A 5,044-nucleotide genomic window follows, 5' to 3' on the forward strand; every position below is an offset into this window, starting at 1 on the left:
AGAAAAATTTGATGGATAGATTTTCCCCTCATTTGACCACTTCCTTTCTTATCCTAGGACCTAGGTGCATAAATTTTATCTGTGCAGAAATTTTTCAGTTTCATGTAATCAAAATTATCTACTTTATCTTTTGTAATTGCCTCTTTCTATTGTTTGGATAAGAATATATTGCCTACTCATACCTGTGAGAAGTATATGATCTGTTTCTATTCTAACTTTTTAATAGTGTGATTTTTAATATTAAGGTAACATAACCATTCAAAATGTATTCTGGCATAAACCGACATCTTAATTTATATGTCAAAAAACATTCTGTAATGAAGTCTATACAAGTTTTTAGGTGCTTTGGTAGATTGATCAGCAGATATTTTATACATTTTGTAGTTATTTGGAATGGGATGTCCTTCCTATTTTCTCCTTCTTGTGTTTTGCTGTCATTATATAGAAATGCTGCTGATTTTTTGAGGATTTATTTTGTAGCTTGCAACTTTGCTGAAGCTATTGTCTCAATTAGTATCTTTGCTGTTTCCCCAGAAATTTTCAAGTATACGGTAATATATCATCAGCAAATAGGGATAGTTTTATCTCCTCTTTATGCCTTTATCTATAATTTTAAGGCTTTAATTTCTGCCTTTAGTTTTCTAATTATTCTTTTTATTTCTAATGGTTTTGTTATAATTTCATCTCACTCTTGCTATTTTATTGGTTTGATTTTCTACTCTTTCTAATTAGATTATCTAAAGATTTATAAATTTTATTAGTCTTTTCAAAGAACCAGCTTTTAGTTTTAGTTATCAGCTCTATAGGGGTTTTTGTTTCCAATTTCTCTTTCCCCTCTCATTGTTAATACCTCCTCTTTTGTGCTTATTTTGTGTTAGTTCATTTGTTGGCTTTCTCACTTTTAAAAATGAATATTCAGTTTATTAATGGGATATGATTTTTCCTTGAAACTGCTTTAGCTGCATCCCAGAAATTTTGGCATGTTGTTTATCCATTTTCATTTTCTTTCATATAGTTATTCATTGTTTCAATGGTTTGTTCTTTGACGCACTCGTTATTTAAGATTCTATTGTTAAGTCTATTTAGGTCTGTCTCTTTTGTTTGTAGTCCTCAAACCAATGACTTTTTATTACATTATAATCTGTAAAGGTATATTCACTATTTCTGTCTTTTTCCATTTTTGGCAACATCTCTGTATCCTAATATATAGTCAATTTTTGTAAAAGTTCCAGGTAGTGCTGAGAAATATTTAAATATATTTTTTTGCAGTCCCATTTAGAGATGCCCTAAGTTTTTTCTTTAAACTCTAGTTTCTCCAGCAATTTGTCTAGTTCCATATTTTCCCTTTTGTTCATCTTTTCCCCATCCCCTAGGACTTTCTTTATACCTCAATCCCAGACACATTTGAAAACACATAATAATTTCCTTTGGGAACATTATCTTCAAAGACAAAGGGCAGCTGAGTTTTAAAACTATACATTGAGAGAGAGAGAGAGAGAGACAGAGAGAGAGAGAGAGAGAAAGGTATCATCTACTGGGAGTCAGAGATAAGACAACAGAGCCAGAGTAGTCTCTGAGTGTGGCACTGATAGCTGGAAAACAAAAGACACAAAAGAAGGCCTCTGCTCAGTAGACCCTCCAATGAAAGCTTGTCAACAGCCATAAGCAAGAATCACAGAGAACAGAAAGAGGAATCCAATTTTCAGTCTTCACCAGTGATAACTGATCCACTGAAATGTGTGTGTGTGTGCTGTGTTCGCTCATGCATACTCATGCATATGTATAGACTTGGTATGTATGTGTGTATATATATTTATATATTTATGAGCTTTAAAATAATAAGACATCTATATCATACTTTAAAGTTTACGCAGTGTAATAGTCATAAAGATAGAGATTTTTAGTAATGGAATTTATTTCCTATGGGAATTCTGACTACTATACTATTGAATGTTTTGCACCTAGCTGACAGGAAGCCCCAAAAGTGTATTCTTAAAAATCTGTCCTATCAGTGTATATGTGTATATATACACATACATATATGTGTGTTTATATGTCATTTATAGTAATATATCATATTCATAATACATTGCATATGTACATATAATAACTATGTAGTTATATTTATATATGTAGTGCTTTAAGGCTTCCAAAGAGTTTTATAAATATTTTTGTTGTTGTTAACTGGTCGTTTTCAGTCTTGTCTGACCTCAATTGGGGTTTTCTTGGCAAAAATACTAGAATGGTTTGCCATTTCATTCTCCAGTTCATTTTATACTTGAGGGACTGAGGCAAACAGGGTTAAGTGACTTGCCCAGGGTCACACAGCTACTAAGTTTAGTCTGAAGCTGGATTTGAACTCAGGAAGATGAGTCTTCTTGACTCCAGGTCTGGTACTCTATCTATTATGCTACCTAGCTGCACTTTCAATTGTTTCTGACTTTTTGTAACCCCTTTTGGGGTATTCTTGGCAAAGATATTGGAGTGGTTTGACATTTCCTTCTCCAGCTCATTTCACAGATAAGGAAACTGAGGCAAACAGGGTTAAGTAATTTGCCCGGGGTCACACAGCTAGTTAAGTGTCTAGGCTGGATTTGAACTCAGGTATTCCTTACTCCAGGTCTAGTACTCTATCTATCCACTGTGCCACCTAGATGAATATATATATGTATATATGTGTGTGTATATATGTATATATGTACATATATATACACACATATATTTGTATATATGTATATATATATACACACACACATACACATACTACATTTTCACATAATGTATATATACACACACACAAATACACAGGGTATCTCAAAAGCTTTAATAGCTTAAAACTGCTCTAGACTTTTCAGACACTAAATATATATCAATCAAAGCAAGCAGCTGCTTCTCCCCTGATACATACACAAAGAGAAAGGTGTAATGTGTGAGTGAGAGAGACAGAGAGAGAGAGGGAAAGGGAAAGACACAGAGAGAGAGAGAGATAGAGAGAGAATACAGTTAGTATAGTCTACCCTATGTATTTGAAAGGCAGTGTGGTGCATTAAGCCTTCAACTCACTAAGATCTGGGTTCAGCTCCAAACCCTTAAGTATACAAGCTGCAGGACCCTGGGCAAGTCACTTAATTTCTCAATCTTCCTGGCAACTTCCTAAGACTGTAAGTTAGAGTCAGTGGTGTACTGGTAGCTCTCTTTCTCAAAAAAAAAAAAAAAAAGACATTTTCTGCATTAACATTTTCTTTATGCATTCTTAAGTCTAGACAATCAACAAAACAATAAATTGAGCCCATTAGCAGTTGCTGATTCCAGAGATGTAAATGCTCATGCTGAAAATTTAGCAACAGCTCTCACTAGCTCAAAGGAACTGGTTTCAGCACAAACCTGGTTAGTCTAGTTCAGGGGTGGGGAACCTTGGCCTCCAGGCCACGTGTGGCCCTCTAGGTCCTCAGATTTAGCCCTTTGACTAAATCCAAATTTTGGATACAGGTTCCCCACCCCTGGTCTAGTTGTTGATCTATATTGGGTGGGGAGAACTTTTGTATTCTGCAGCTCTGGCAATCTGGTGAAGCCTAGTGAATACCCTTCTCAGAATAATGTTTTTTAAATACACAAAATAAGATGCATGGGATTACAAAGGAAATCAATTATATTGAAATAGTTCTCAAGATAATTAAAAACCATATTCGCAGACCCCCTGAAATCTAGGAGGAATGTGGACCCCAGATTAAGAACCCCTGCTCTTACAAGACCAAAATTTTTAAAAATTTAAAAAAAAAAGTCCAGTGACCCTCCCAGAGAAGAATGCTGTTGTCTTCCTTTTTTCCCTGCTACATAGGAAACTTCCTCTCCTGAACTTCCTCTTCATATTTTTCTCCAGCAAGAGATAAACACTCGATAAGTCTTTTGTTGGGGCCTAAAGGTTCATTATGACCACTGTAAAGCTTGAGTAAAGAAGGTTGGGTAAAGGTGAAGAAGGCAGGGGAGAAAAATAACTGCAGCATTCCTTTTTGTATTGCTTCTTCCTGGTGATGGGGTCTCTCCCAACCTACAGAGGACAATCCAGTCTTTCCAGGCCCCCCAGCGTGCCCTTTGGATCAGACCTCAATAACAATATTCAGTATATACACAGTACTGAAAAGAAATTCGGCCAGTTTCCCGTCCCCGTGGGGGGAGAATGCCCCAAGAGGGAGGAGCATTATTTTAGGATCAAGTCTACAATTGTAGGCTCCAGTGACAATAGTGTAGCCCCGTGTTCCTTTGAGTTTACGTATTTTGAGGGTTTGGGGGCTTATTTTCCTTTATATATTACTCAGTCACCAAACATTTATTATCGGTTATGTACCAGGCACTGTACACCACAGATAGAAAAAAATCAAAGTTCTTGCCCCCCAGTACCTTACATTCTACTGTACACCTAGAAGTGTATAATGAATACAGGTAATGGGGGGCAGGGAGCAGTAGGAGTTGACGGTGGAAGATCAGAAACGGCTTTATGTAGGAGACGTGGCATTAGAGACCAGCGTTGAAAGAAAATTCAAATTGTGAGCTCCGTCAGGGAAGGGGCTGTCTTTTTGCCTTTTGATGTATCCCCAGCTGTTCGCACCGTGCCTACCGAGCACACGGTAAACGTCGATTGGTTTGACCTGACTTGCCTAGGGTTCCACTCCGTCTTGGTCCCCTTTTGTAAAACGAGGCTCTCTGAGGTCCCTGGCTCCCCGCAAGCCGAGGAGCCGGAGGCTCGGTTCCCTGCTGATTTTGCAGTCCTCATCCATTGGCTCGCCGGCGATAGCGCAGGTGGTCCGATCGCACGGAGCCAGCCCCCGGAGGTCGCTCAGCGCACCTCCCCTCCCCCTTCTCCTCCCACGTCCCCGCCCCCCGCTCTTCCAGAGCGCAGGCTGGGCTCCGGCCGCGCCGCACCCCCGGAGCTGGGGGAGCCGGATTGGGCGGAGGGGCGGGGACGCGGGAGGTGGGCTGAGCTGGGCGGGCCGGGGGGAGGGAGGGGACAAAGCCGGGGAGGAGAAGGGGTCGAGCGGGGCTGCCA

Source organism: Vombatus ursinus, unplaced genomic scaffold (genome assembly GCF_900497805.2).
Source record: "Vombatus ursinus unplaced genomic scaffold, bare-nosed wombat genome assembly UNPS02014802.1, whole genome shotgun sequence".
Lineage (NCBI taxonomy): Eukaryota > Metazoa > Chordata > Mammalia > Diprotodontia > Vombatidae > Vombatus > Vombatus ursinus.